The sequence below is a fragment of the Ambystoma mexicanum genome, chromosome 4p (genome assembly GCF_040938575.1).
Source record: "Ambystoma mexicanum isolate Mex_15411 chromosome 4p, UKY_AmexF1_1, whole genome shotgun sequence".
In the NCBI taxonomy this organism is placed as follows: domain Eukaryota; kingdom Metazoa; phylum Chordata; class Amphibia; order Caudata; family Ambystomatidae; genus Ambystoma; species Ambystoma mexicanum.
This window is the reverse complement of record NC_090927.1, coordinates 49,297,012-49,312,682: the sequence shown is the minus strand read 5'-3', so window position 1 is coordinate 49,312,682 and position 15,671 is coordinate 49,297,012. Positions and strand designations below refer to the sequence as shown.

Sequence of the window (15,671 nt, the reverse complement as noted above, 5' to 3'; positions counted from 1 at the left end):
TTTGGCTATGTTACAACTTTGGTTTATAATTTGAAGCTTTAAAGGCATGTGAAATATATGTAAACCAGTAAACCACTATTTCAACAATAAAGAAACTATAACTGCCTATTGTTCTTTATATTTAGAAAGATAATGTGTCCATTTTCTTTTACAGCTTTCCAAAGCCTGCACAGAAAGTGAAATGCCTCAAGAATGGGTTTACATGGAACAAAAGGGATGATGTCGGATACCTCATGGAATAGAAGATTCTAGAAGCCCAGTCTGGTCAGGACTGGAGTAAGCTACGCATTAAGAACATTATTTCTGTTATCACTTACAATCTGTATTCAGAGTGTCAAGGTAACCGGAAGAAGGACATGCTTCTGAAAAGTTACAAATAAATACACAGGTGAGCAGAGACCCAAAGCAAGATCGAATTCGGATAAAAATGTAATTCAAAAGTCAAAGCTATGAAGATGGCAAATAGTAGAAAACCACATCAATGCAATGAATTTGAAAACACTACATACCAAGGTTGGATTCAATAATCCTAACAAACATGGTAGTATGGGTATTGTGAAAAGAACATAAGACGTTAAAGCATTAAGATTCTTCTGAGAACACCCAAATGGGAAAACTTGTCAAAAACACAACCTGCATTGACACATGGAGGTGAAAAATCGTAGCTCCTTAAAAGAGCTTTCCTTTGTACAATGGAATTGTAACCAGGAGCACAGCACTGAGAGATGAATATAGAGCATTCTCTACAAATGGCTGAACCTGTAATGAGATTCATTTTTCTATGCACTTCTTGCTAAACACAATCCAAGCTGGAGAAATGAAACCCCCAGAGAAACCTTGCCAGAAACTTATCAGTGCTCTGAGTGTCAGAAATGCTTCAGTGTGAAAAGCATCCTAACCACCCATGAGAGAAGGCATTCCGGAGCCAAACCTTATCAATGCTCTGAATGTCAGAAATGCTTCAGGCACAAAAGCAGCCTAACTAAACATGAGAGAATCCACACAGGAGTTAAACCTTATCGGTGCTCTGACTGTCAGAAATGCTTCAGTCACAAAGGCAGCCTAACTAAACATGAGAGAAGCCACACAGGAGCCAAACCTTATCAGTGCTCTGAATGTCAGAAATGCTTCAGTGTGAAAAGCCACCTAACTACCCATGAGAGAAGCCACACAGGAGCCAAACCTTATCAGTGCTCTGAATGTCAGAAATGCTTCAGTGAGAAAAGCTTCCTAACTACCCATGAGAGAACCCACACAGGAGCCAAACCTTATCCGTGCTCTAAATGTCAGAAATGCTTCAGTGTGAAAACAAGCCTAACTACCCATGAGAGAAGCCACACAGGAGCCAAACCTTATCCGTGCTCTAAATGTCAGAAATGCTTCAGTGTGAAAACAAGCCTAACTACCCATGAGAGAAGCCATACAGGAGCCAAACCTTATCAGTGCTCTAAATGTCAGAAATGCGTCAGTGTGAAAAGCAGTCTAACTACCCATGAGAGAAGCCACACAGGAGCCAAACCGTATCAGTGCTCTGAATGTCAGAAATGCTTCAGTGTGAAAAGCAACCTTACTACACATGAGAGAAGCCACACAGGAGCCAAACCTTATCACTGCTCTAAATGTCAGAAATGCTTCAGTGTGAAAAGCAGCCTAACCACCCATGAGAGAAGCCACACAGGAGCCAAACCTTATCAGTGCTCTGAATGTCAGAAATGCTTGTCAGAAAAGCAGCCTAACTAAACCTGGGAGAAGCCACACAGAGAAAGCTTTCGTCTGTGCACAGAATGATGCCAGTACAACCTTCCCTCCCCCTGCCTTTATAGGCTGTTACATTTCTCCACATTCATATCACCATAGTACTTGGACAAGGAAGAGGCGATTGGGAGTAGTGCATGCTAACTTGTCATTGCACCACTCTGGTACTGAAGCGAGGAAGAGGCATTAGACTGTTGTGAGGGTCAGGCATGTCCTCATGCCTCTTCCTCGCCTCAGTACCAGAGTGGTGCAATGACAAGTTAGCATGTACTACTCCCAGTCGCCTCTAACTATGGTCAGGCAACACCTACAACATCTTAAATGGTTGCAAGTGTATAAAAGGAGAAATCAGAAGCAAAGTGGAGGTCGTGATCCAGGGTGGCAGCCGAGCGTGGCAATATAAGGTGGAGCAGGCAGATTATGGGCCGGTGAAAAGGACACTGACTACTTCAGAGAAGCCAGAAAGATGCAGTGGCCAGAGCGGGCCGCAAAAGGGTTAGGAGCTTTGCAGAGCTCTGTCGTGTGTTCCCCGTTGGGAGTGGGGAACTTGGAGATCTCCCTGAGGCCGCTGACGACTGCAGGATAATCTGAAGGAAGCAAGCGCTGCTCGCCAGAGCTCCCCAGGAGTGAGAGAGGAGCCAGCGAGAACCTGAGAGTGAAACGAGAGCACCTGGAGGAGCAGCCGCACATCGGTGAGTTACAGGGAAAGGATCACTCATGCTGGGGTGCTCCAGGGGCATTGTATGTGTAACGGCGGATGCCAGTCAAGGGGAAATGCATGACAACTGGGTCGGGAGACCAAACGTGAACTATTGAATACCGAACAAGTTGCCATGCACGTAATTTGAATGCTGAACTCTGGAAAAGAAAGGAGTATATTGAAGGACTGAAACAGCAGGTGATGTGCATTTGCAAACAAAGTGAAACAAGTAAAAATCAAAATACTATTGGATAGTGTGAAAACAAAGTGGTAGCCAGGAGAAATACCACAAACGAAAGTGTGTGAGGGTCACATGTTGGTAAAGGCAAGAAGCTGTTAAAGTGAAACAGAAACATATGTGGACTTATGACATAGATACAGAAAGGACACCTCTGTTGTCAAGGAAGTCCTATGAGAAAGAAAGAACTGTTGCAAAATGCCAAGGGGTATCGGTTGCGCAACCTGTGATGGGTAGACTGTGTGGTCCGACAACTGCGCCTAGACCTAGGGACCCTTACTTGGAGTAAACCAAGAGAAGTGAAAAGGCTGAGGCTGGTCTGCCTAAGATTGTTCAAGTGACATAAAGAAAAGGCAAACTGAGCAAGTTGATTTCACTGTGAATTTGAAGCCAGAAATTCTGCCTACTTGTAGGAAGGGAACCCCAAGACCATTCTGTGGAACTGTGTTGAACTTGGGACAGGAATCCTGAGACCATTTTGTGGAACTGAGTTGAACTTGGGAAAAGGAACGCCGAGGCCATTTGGTGGATCTGTCTTGAACTTGGGGAAGGGAGCCAAGAGTAAGCCAGGAGTTGGAAGAAGCTCAGAGCATTTGTTTGAACACTATTCCTTTGGTTGCTGATATCCCTACACATTGTTTAGCTTTAGTTGTGAGGGCAAGTATAGGTTTTGGACACAGAAAGACTTTTAAGTTGAATTTACTGACTCTGACTAGCCTTAGTTTATTTAGGTAGGGAAATCCCACCTTGTTGGAGGTAAATCCTCCACTTCACCTCCAAATGTATGATTCATCGGTTTGTGAAAACTGGTAGTAATTCCGTTACCACCAAAAGAAAGTCAGTAACTGGATTACCACCACTTTATTCCTGCACTGCCAAACTTGTAATAAGGCCCATTTTCTTCTACAAATGTAGGGCTTTAAAACCCTACCAAGAGTTTTTCCAACATTCAGCTCACATGCTGAGAAATAAAGGGAGCAAAGGGTGCCCTGTAGGGCAACACTAGAGAGTAGCAGGGCGGGAGAAGTGGCATCCAATGTGGCAGACAGATCAGATGCAAGCCACTGCTATCCCCCTACTGCCAAAGTGATTCCAGGAGCACTAGGAGCAGCAACAAATCCCAGCCCTGCCACAATTGCATAAAACAGTTCAATACCATCACTTAAAGCCCATCCCAGGGGGAAAAGGAAGAGAACTTTACAACTGAAAGAGCACATTCAGACAGTGTCGGTTTTTGGAGAAGCTTGAGTCATGTGGTTGAAGAACAATACACGTAACGTTCGGGAGGTATTGGGGACAATGAGAGATGGGACAGTGGATGTAGTAAGGAGGAGTCAATAACATGCAGTGAGATCGGGCTTGAGAAGAAGAGGAGGATGGGGACTCCCCCCCAACAGGACTTATCAGAAAGGCAGGAGGAGGCCAGGATGTCCCAAGGCAGGCTCAGGAGACAGAACAAGATTCGGGCAAGGATGCCAGTGGAGGAATAGTGAGCATGACGAAGAAGAAGCCCCAAACTTTGTAGACGGATGGTGTCTGGGCCTGAGTATGCCTGGGGCTTTAGGATGGGCAGGTGCCTACTTCTGTCTCAACCTCAACCTGACAGGAACTACACCTACCTTTAGCTGGATGTGGTGCCAACAGGAATTGCTTGGTAAGTCCTGTGGATCTAGGGCTGGTAACAGGTTTCAGGATCCCCTAGGAAGCCTGTTATGAAGGACCAAGCAACTTTCAAGGGTTCAGGAAAAACCGACCATGCGTCTGGGAAATGAGACCGCGTCACGTCCTTAGTTTTTGAGATCATCACTTTTCTGTTCAGCTTATTTGACTTGCAAAGAAATCCTGGGAATTGGCGTTCATGAGTCCCGTCTTTTTTGTAGCCCTTGTGGGCCTCCTGAGAGTATTGATGATGCTGTACTTCCCTCCATTCTCTTCTGTTAATGGTTTACTGTGCTGTTTAGCTCTTGTGGCCTCCTGACAGTATTGATGATGCTGTACCTCCCTCCATTCTCTTCTGGTAATGGTTTACTGTGCTGTTTAGCCCATGTGTGCCTCCTGACAGTATTGATGATGCTGTACCCCCCCCCTCCATTATCTTCTGTTAATGGGTTACTGTGCTGTTTAGCCCTTGTGGGCCTCCTGACAGTATTGGCACCTCCCTCCATTATCTTCTGTTAATGTGTTACTGTGCTGTTTAGCCCTTGTGGGCCTCCTGACAGTATTGGTACCTCCCTCCATTCTCTTCTGTTAATGGTTTACTGTGCTGTTTAGCCCTTGTGGGCCTCCTGACAGTATTGATGATGCTGTACCCCCCCCCTCCATTATCTTCTGTTAATGGGTTACTCTGCTGTTTAGCCCTTGTGGGCCTCCTGACAGTATTGATGATGCTGTACCTCCCTCCATTCTCTTCTGTTAATGGTTTTACTAGGCCTCATTACAAATCAGGGGGTCCGAAAATAACGGTGGCGGTAAACCCGCCACCACTGTTGTTTTCCGGACCGCCTGATCCCGACTCCTGCAGGCGGGAGGTGATGTTCCCGCCAGGTTTGACCTGGCGGGTTTAACACCGCCCGCCTGCAGGCGGACGAGAAAACACTGGCAGCATAACGAGATGCTGCCGGTGTTTCCATGATCCCCATTCAGATTGAGTCCCATAGGACTCAATGGGAATGGGGATTAACACCATTCCGCCTCCGTGATTCCCGGGAAACCGGGGTTGTAATGCCCCGGTAATTCTGGGAATCAAGGAGGCGGAATGGTAATACGAGTCCGGCGGTAACCAGGCGGTTTTACTGCCTCGGTTACCGCCGGACTCGTAATGAGGCCCACTGTGCTGTTTTGATGTGGCTCTTTTGCCCTGCATTTCTGTGTGGCCTGTCATTGCAATGTGTGAGTCCCTGCATGTATCCTCCTTCCTCTTTCCCACTGCCCCCTCTCCCTTGATACTTATCTAACCTCAGTGAAAGGCATAGTATCAACGGTAGGCACAAGAACAATAGATGTAAGCGTCAAAAACCTTTATTTTACTTTCAGCAAGGTTGGGGTAACTCCTGACTAGCCCTAATCCTAACATGGGAGTAATCTCGATTCCCTTCCTCTAACTTATCACACTTCCGGTTGTCGAAGACTTTCGAATGTGCAACTCTTTTACTGTAGACCTCCGCAGGACCCCTTCAACATTCCCTTCAGCTCACACTCATGTGTTATTTGCCCCAGGGTTTATTGATCTATGTAGTTCAACATCATAAGCACAAGAGTTCAATATTCACTTTCCATTTCCCATTTTGCCGGGGTCAATCTTAATCATCAAGCTTTTAAAGTTCATTCACTACATGGCATTATAACAAAAACATTTCACCTTTTGTGGAGACTTTGGGGTGGGCTACTTCCTTTTGCCGGACCACTCCGCTACTCTGTATCGTGGGCTTCACAGTTATCGGTTATTTTAAAGTTCGCTACATGTCTGCCTTCATTCGCGTCTCATCCACATACGTTCAGCCTTCAATTGTAAGATATATTGTTGCCACTTCAATCTTTCCTTAACACACACACCGGTCTTTCATCTCACTCGCCAACTCACCGGCTGTGTGCATTCCTTCCTTGTCTTTTCCTTTTTAATTAATTCATGAGTCAAGGTTAATTACACAGTCTTGGTCTCACCTCCCCAACTCTGTTGTTCACCTGGGAGGGTCACGGGCGCCCTCAAAACACAATGCAGTCTTCTTGGTTGCGATTTGGCCTTCTCTGCGTATCTTACGGTTATTTGGAGGCAACAACCTCATGCAGGGATCTCCTGGGTTCCTATGCCTGTGGTTCTCGTCCCTCGATACGTCGCTCTGCTCCATTAGGTTCGCCTTCGCGCCGGATGTTCTGCTGCTTCTCGTGTTCCACCTTGCTCAGAGTGTGTCTCTATGTTCTGCCTTTTATCCGTGTGGGGAGAGATGTATGTAGTTAAAGTCAAGTGCCTGACTTTGCCTGACCGGATTAGCGGGACATGTCCAATGAAATGTGTAAGGGTTAGCCTCTTTACTCTCAGTCACTCTCTTCCTCAGCCCATTGTTTGTGTAGAAAGGGTGGGAGTTTGGACATCTGAGAATCCTCTGAAATAGGAGGGGTCAAGGGTACAGGAAAGGGGGGGAATACTGCGTCTCACCATCGGTCGTCTAACCCCCACTCCCCGAAGACCCCTCACCCAGGTGATCCTTCCATACCGGTCCATCCCCAGGAACTGGATCCAAAAGCGATGGCTGTGTCCTGGCCACCAGGATGACAAGTCCCCGAGGACAAGTGGATGAAACCCTTTGGTTTCTCACAGTAACCACTCCTTCCCCCTTCAAAGGCACTGGGGAGTGAAAAGGGACAGGTGGCTGGCACATCAGCTTTGGCACACTGGCTTACTGGAATAACATAACAGTTCAACAGATCTTTCAGGCTTTCTCTGCCTTGTCATCAACGTAGAATTCACTTTGTAACAAGTAATGGATCACAGTACCGCACAGGCTTCCCTCCGCCGGGCTCAAGCCTGCTATCTTTTCTACACCTTGGGATTCCCTTCCCCAGGTTTCAGTCCACTTAGTTATAAGTTAGCTTTTCCTGTCGAAGACGTCTGAGACTGCAAAGGATTTGTCTTCGACCTTTGCATGACTACTTCGACTTTCCTTAGAACAATTTCCCAGCTTTCACAACAATTAAAAACTTCAAACACCAAGGCTTCTTGGTTCTTTTAGTTCTACTTGTAGTTCTCACAATGTTCAACGTCTCTGTGCTATTGACGCCTTGGCATTCATAATGTTCACATGTTTCTGATTTTCCATTGATCAACTTGCGCTCCCAATTGCGATTACTTTCTAGCATTCAGTGTAGCGTGTAACATCATTTCAACTGCATTAGTTCAGAGTCTTTCGAATATGAGAGCCCTCCTTGCAGGATGACTCTGTTTTCTTTGATCTTTTCTCATCATTCAGTAATCGTCTTTTGCATTCAGCTTTAATTCGTGTTATCTCTCTCGTTTGCTTTGAACACAGACCGGACTCACTGGTCGTGTTAATTGGGTCGTCTTAGCGATGCCTTTCCTTTAATGCACAAGGCCATTGCCAGCATCTCCCTTTCACCTCCCCGACCTCCTCTCCTGTTCGGGAGGGGAATCGAGCCACCTTGGAACATTTGGAAAGTATGCCCCTCCTTCTCATTCAACTTCCATCTCAGAATGCTTACAGCCTCTCTGCAATGCGTGGTTTTCTCAACGGATTCTCTCGTTCTCATGGCAAATGTTGCACAGTCCTTTGTACTTCCCGCTTTGTCAGCCTGGTTTGCCTCAGCTCTGGAAGAGTTGTTCTTTCTCGTATTCAGCCTCGCTCAGAGTGTGCTTGTGTGTCACCTTTTATCATGAGACAGTGTTAATAAGTGGCAGGTGTGTGTTGTTAGAGTTACGTGCCTGACTCTGCCCGATCTTATTAACGTGGCAGGGCTCTTGTAAAACATATGAGTTAATCCTTCTGACCTTATTCCTCATCTTCCTCGACTCAGTAGTTTTGTAGAAGTGAAGTGGGTGGAATTATGGGAGTTGTAGTTTCCCATACAATAGGTAGGTACAGGGGTTAAATGAGCTATTGGAAAAGGGGGATACCATGTTTCACCAGTTGACATAGAAATAGGACTGGAAACTGCCCGCTGTGGCTCATGTCCCAAATAATTTTAGGGCTTGGTGAGATGTGCAGTTACACCTGTATAAAATTAGTAAACCGTGCATTTTCCTTCCAGAGACACAGCTGTCGCAAGTTGTTGTAAAGCTCGGGGTGGGGTGGGGGATATTTGATGAAGCCCCTTACTATTCTTTGCATTTGCCTGGCACCACCAGCAGGAGATGCAGGGAAGTCCTACATGGAGGAACCCAAACTTGGTTTATTTTGACTAAAAATAAATGAAATCAAAGCCATGTGTCTCCAATGGAGAAAGGTTTATTTCCACCTAAGTTAAGTAGTATATGTATATATACATTTCCAAACATTTTAATTTTGAAAAGGACATTGCATTAAATTATGTTTAAAACATGTGACAAACTTCTGAAAGATTGTGCATCTGAGCAGGTGCTGTGAGTCTCCAGGGCACTGGAGTTGCTGCTCTTTGTCCACAATGTTTAGTTTCTTCTTAAAACAGAGGATCTATTGTGATAATTCTAGAAAGCAGTCCCAATATCCCCCTTCTGCCTCTACCAATATAGTGGCCATGAACCACATGAAATCATACCTACTGTGGTGGGTCTGAATCAGGAGACAGGCAAGGAGGCGTGGTGTCTGAACACTTCTTTATTCCTTTTTTAAGGAAAACCAAGGCCTAACCTGTCCCTAGGCCTAAGATGTTGTTCCCTACTCTACAAAGATAGACATCAAAGGGTGCCCATCAGGATGTCTTGCAGAAAGTCCTTGGTTCAGAATCTTATTCTAACCCGAGTTCTCTCCCTACTACTGCAAAGAAACACAAATACAAAAAAGCATACTCTGGGCCATTGCCTGAATAAAGGAGCGGTGGCTGGGGTCTGCCCCTCACCCTGGTGTCTCTTTACCATTGAAGACTGGTCTAGATGCCCAGCCCCAGTGCACTGATTGCCTTTCAGTCTTTCCTTCACAAGGCCATCCCCTGTTCTGCTATTTCAGGTGAGGACTGTGGATACTTGGGGTCAGAATCCAAACCAGCCGTTATAACAGGAAGTTTTAGATTACCAGACATTTCAGCTCCCAGATAGCCCAACCCAACCCCCATCTATATTTTCGCACAAATCCATTTTCTGTCACCCACGGTAATGTCATTCAATGTTTTGGTGTGATACCCTGTATTTTACAGTATTTTGGTGTGATACCCCGTATTTTACAGTATTTTGGGTTGGCACGGAGTGCTGCCCTCGTCAAGGTCATAGTGTCCTCATACAGGTGGCATAGATGTTCTTCCCACCTGGCACTATGGATCATTATATCATCTGTGAAGGACAAATGGGGGCATAAGATTGTATCCATGAGTCTTTGGAATGTAGCAGGGGCTCCAGGTAGAACAAATGTAAGAGCTGTAAATTGATCTAGACCCCGCAGTGTGCAAATAGCTTTTTTTATTTTTTATCATCTGCATTCAACCTGCCAATAGCCTTTCATCAAGTCCAAAGTGGTGATTAACTTGGCATTTGCCAGGCATTCTATCAATGTGCCGATTCTTCAAACGTCTATGCAGAATCACCAAGAGTCGTCCACATTTGCAACAAGAATGATGGGAGAGAACCAGGGGCTTTCTGATGTTTCTATTACCCCCACTTTTAGCATTTTCTCTATTTCTACTGCTATATTATTTTTTCAAACCTCAAGGATGAAATAGGGATTTAGTTTCACCAATTTCCCAGGAGGTGTTCTGAATGAATGACAGTAATTTGCAGATTTTATTTATTTATTTTTTATTTTTATTATTTTTATAGAACGGCTCGGTGTCTACATGAAAAGTTACATTTGTTTGATCATTATGCAAGGGCAAACAATCTGCATCCAAATGGACCCAAATGAAACCTAGTTATTTTTACTAATTCGCCCAGGCCAAAGATCATGAGTTGGACATTGAACAATGAACTATTGGATTGAGTACCTGCCCTAAAATATTTTGGATATAATCTATCAAATACAGCATCAAGGGAGATATGGAAGAATACACTAGAGAGAAAACTATGCATATTGTCATAAATGAAATATCTTTTTAATTGTGTGTGTACATTTTCCATTTTACCTATTCTCAAATTCTACACTATGAAGATTGAGCTGGTTCTTCTGTATGGCTTAGACATGTCTGATAGATTTGGGTACACTGCTGAATACCATACAGGGGGAATTCTGGAAAGCGGAGCTTGGTCTTTCATTGAGTATTCTGAATGCAATTATTCTACATGAACTCTGTCTGGTATCTCTCGGAACTCGTTTTTTATGGAGACAACTGATGAACTATGTTAAGATAATTTCACCAATGTTAAATTCTCTGTATTGGCATATGACCATAGTCGTGAGAGAGGGCACTTTGGAATTGGTTAAATCCTTTAAAGCTAGTATGCTGGATCTTCTGATGGCAATTGGAGCGTCGGAAGAAGAGCACCGTCCAGGGATTGTTAAGCGGAAACATTTTAACTATGATTGGTTGATTACTATTGATAAGATCAGCACCTATTCCACTTATGTCGAGTATACTAGCTTTCCCCGTAAAAGGGACTCGCTTCCGATATATTTGAAACAATACCCATGTAATAAGGTGCAGGCTTTATATATGCGCTTTAGATTAAACCAGGTACATACGGGTGAAAGAATCAAGTGTTGGAAATCCCAACAGACATCATGCACCTTTACATGTATATTTTGCACAACTAACATGCCACAAGAAACGTTAAGACACTGGGTTACCATCTGCCCATATTTTAATCTATCGAGACTACAATTTTTTAGACCTCCTTTTGAAGTAGCATCGGAGTATGCGATTAATTTATTCTGGTCAAGATTGATGTGGGATGAAAATGTCATTAATCGCACTGTATAATTTTCTTAATGTAATAATGGATCAATTGGTAAGAAAATGAAAGGAATAATATGAGTGAGACTGTTTTATGAGGAAGAGATTGATGTAAGATTGATTTTATCAATATTTCATCGATTCATTTTTGTGAATGTATATTGTAATTACTGCTGTGAATATTTAGCATATTTTATATTTTCCTACATTTTATTTCCGTGTATATGTGTAAAGGTTTAATTGAAACCAGAGTCATGTTTAACTCTCCATGGTTCGTCTGAAATATCTTCACCTGGAATTGCAGTAGTAAATCCTGGTAGTCCGCTTGCTGCGTCTGACGGAGGTTGTCAGGAATTAGGCTGGGTCTTTTGCAATCCTCCACCAGGACCGTAGCCATAGTTACATTGCTTTGCTCTAGTGGATTGGTTCTCCGGCACTTTAATCTGTTTACATGGTAGCTTTGGGTTTGTTATCTTCGGTCGGGCTGGGAGACCAGATAGTTAAGGTTTCGTTTGCATTACAGGATTTTATTGTGATGCTGGAAATGGTTTGGAGGGACAGGGCCTCCTTGTCCCACTACTCTGTGTGTTTTCTGCACAGGAGTCCAGTTTGGGCCCCTGGCAGTGCAGCTCTTCAACTTTACTTTTTTAGTGAACAATACCCATGGGATACCCCTATAGTACCCATGGGTAGGGGTACACCTTTGTACCCCGAGTTTGTTTTTGGGCACCTGTGTGTTGCCCCACAGAATGGGGTATGGGCTGGTGCAGCTATCTGCTGTCTTTGCAGTGTCTATGGGTCTTCCCCATTTTGAGTCACCAAGGCCCTGCCATAGGAATCAATGGATTACTAAACAAAGACAAGATGGCCACTGTGAGCCTCCTGGTTTCTTTTTCCTTTCCCCCTTGTTTTGCAAAGGTCTGAGAACCTCTAGCTCTGCCCCTCACATTGTATGTTGGGTGGACGGACCATATATAGACTGATAGGAGCCTTCCAAGAGACTGCTTGTTTTGGGTACACTCTAGGGGTGTGACATGACTGACTGGAGAGAAGAGCCAATTTGCGTTCCGTGTTGTGTGTGTCTGGTTTTGGTTGTGTGTTGCAATGCCTGAGGCCCTGCCTGAGCCAAACCTTAATGGAACTGAGTAAATGCAGTGTGTGCTGTGAAAGGCTGGGAGCTGTTCCTAATACACACCTCCACTGTTTTGGGTGAATGGCCTGAATGTCTTTGAGCCTGATTGGGTGCTGCCCGATGAATGCACTGATCTGTGATTGGACGACTGAGCTTAGCTCAGCCTGACTGAGTGAATGGGGGAATTTGTTTATATCAGAAGACCACTCACTTACATCTGTATCGGACGCTTGGAGTAAACCTAGAGGCTGTATCCCGAATCCAGCTGGAGGAAGTTGTTCTGCTGCTTCCCATAGTTATGAGCGTACATCGTGCAACTGCTGCTCTTTACCCGAAATGTCCTGGAAACCAGTCCTGAATGCCTGCCGTCCTGCAGAGGTATCCTCGTGTGTCCAGAAGAAAAGTGTTCGGAAATTCAGACCCCAAGACATCCACTGGTATCATCCAGGGTCCAGAGGCTGTTTGTGACCATTGAAAAGCTGGATTGCAGTGTCACCCAGAAGAGGGAGTATACTGGCATAGTGCTGCTCGACGCCTGGCGGTTGCCAAATTGCAACTAACTGAATAAATCTTCAAGGGGCATTGCAACCACAACATCCGTCTACTTTTCATGGCTGAGGAAATCCAGAGTCTCTACCTGCAGTGAAGTGCCCTACGATAAGTTTCCCACCATTCCAAACCAAAGGTAGAGTTTTGAGGGTCTAGACTTGGTGGAGGTCTGCAGGGCAGTCGAGTGCTAGGTCCAACTCCACAGAAACCATACTGTCATCTGTGCTGTGACTGCAGCACCGAGAAACTGAATGACGACAAACTGTGAAATGCAGAAACCCAACACCTATTTCTGTCACTGCATCTGTTGCAACCGAAGGTCACCAGTGACATCCAAGGATGGTAGTCACCATCCAAGCTTTGTCGAGGTCCATAGTGAGTTTCAGCTTCGTGTGACTTCCACAGCCGGCGTTGCAACCTGACCAAGGAAACTACTGTGACAGACATTCACTGCTCCCTTTTCGAAACTGCTTGGTTCCCTTCTTCTGCTCGACAGCAACGGCCTAGTGTTCATTTCTTCCAGAGGAGTCCAACCTCGAAGGACATCATTTAGTAAAGCTGAGACCTGACCACGTCAACTTCCAAGGCACCCAAGGCACTGTGATGAGGAAGAGGACTTCCTCCTGCTGGGTAACACCAGGTTCCCGGATTTATCTTGGGCTCGACGCTCCTGTTGAACAGTGTTTACTAATTTTGGTGCATTTTTAAGATCATTACCAATTGGTGCATTATTGGTGAACCGAAGATTAACTGTGGTACCACATAGTGTTGTATATTTATCCAGTGACTATAGGTGAGTGGAGCAGGCTCCCAACCCCCGCAAACATTGTTTAAAGATCTTTGCCTCAAAAATATCTGTGTGCCACCCACGCTGCATGCCTCCAGGCCCTGTCCCGCTTCCCACTTCCTTGTTGCTCTGCTTCCTTCCGCCCACCATCCCACTCACCTCCCCTGATTGGCTGTGACTCAAGCAGCAGCTGAGGCCTAGCCTCAGAGCGTTGCACTCCCTTGCCACTTAATCCAGTGACTACAGGTGAGTGGAGCAGGCCCCCCCAACCCCTGCAAACATTGTTTAAAGATATTTGCCTCAAAAATATCTGTGTGCCATCTGCGCCGCGTGCCTCCAGGCCCTGTCGCGCGTCCCACTTCGTTGCTCTGCTTCCTTCCGCCCACCATCCCACCCACCTCCCCTGATTGGCTGTGACTCAAGCAGCAGCTGAGGCCTAGCCTCAGAGCGTGGCGCTCCCTCGCCACTTTATCCAGTGACACTAGACATCCACCCAGGGAAGCCCCTGCAGCGAAGGACCGTCCAGGCAAAGGACAGCAGCTCCTGAAGAGGTCACTCCAGACCGTGTTGACCCAAGTTATCCTGTGGAGCCTGCATTGTCCGACCAGGTAGGTGACCTTCCACGTGAACCTCTGTGAAACGTAAAAACCCACCACAACCTATTGCAAGCTCCCCTGTTGAGAGTCCTAACATTAGTCCTAACTCTAACCAAATACTGCTTAGGTTTTTACCCCAGTAGGCATTTCTGCACCTATTTAGCCAGTACCCCCAGGGTTATTGCGTATTGTTTATTGCTGTATTTGTATTTACTGGTGTTCCCCTGCACCCCCGTGTTAGGCCTTTCTCCCTCTATCCAGGTGTCCCAAATGTAGGCACTGCTATTATATCTAGGGTTACTGCTTTCACTGTCGTCACCACGTGTTAAGCCTTTTCAGTGTCAATCATACATCGCCCTTGTGGGCAGGTCTTGTAAAGACTGGTAGGGGTTGTCTGTACTTCCGCTCTCTATATGGTAGAGGAGAGGCACAGAGGACCCCAGCCAAGATTCTCTATTATTGGTAACGTAGTCGAGCAATCAAGGCCTAGCTTCTCAGGAGGTGATGCGGGCTGGTTCTTAAGTACAGTGCAGTCCCCGAACCCCCACAAAGGAATGTCCACACACTGTATTACTGAAAACACAGTCTTTATATAATTAATATTCAAAGGTATTGTCACATCCCGTTCTTGTTGGAAATTGCCATGGCGTTTATATGAGCGCTCTTCAACACACAGAACCCACTAAAACTACAATTCCCATCTTCCTACTATGTTAGTCACGTGACACGCACGTACCACGTTGCCGTGTCTTCTGAAGACCGTATTTAATACTGTCTGTTCGAGTGCCCAGCGCTCCTAAACTGTGTTAGTTTTGAGCGTTGTTTCCTGACTCCTGTTTGATCTTGCATCCTGTGCTGAATCCAAGCCTTCGCCCCTGCCCTTTCCTTCCTGTTTCCGACACCCGCCCCTCTTCGACTGATTTCCCCAGAATCCCCGAACTCGGCTTGCATCTCGACCTCCACTGGTTAAAGTCCTCTGGCTGTGACGCTTTTTTCACTTGAACACGAAAATAAAGGAACTAGCGTGAAGTAACGCTTATTTCCTTTGCCCTTAATTTTGTTTACTTCAACAATCATTTTTTTTGACACTGTTTAATTTGGACGCTTTGCTGAATTCTCTTAAAGTTATTTCTGGGTATTTTTTGGACGCTTTGCTGAATACACTATTGGATTGCTTTGGACATATTGGGACGCTTTGCTGAAATCGATTTGGATTACTTTGGGATATTCTTTGGGACGCTTTACTGATTCTACTTTTGAACACTGTGGATATCTTCTTGGGACACTTTGCAGCACTGAGGTCCTGAGGCACTGGCGCACTCCTCCTTCACCGTGGATATAAGAATTCCCCTCTTTGTCCATTACTAGTAGGTTACTGGTACATTTTT

General features: G+C 45.4%; 1 pseudogene; it reads left to right on the top strand.

Annotated features, from left to right (window-relative positions):
• Positions 1–692: 692 nt before the first annotated feature.
• Positions 693–15,671, top strand: part of LOC138452735 (zinc finger protein 208-like) — a 276,255-nt pseudogene continuing 261,276 nt past the window's right edge.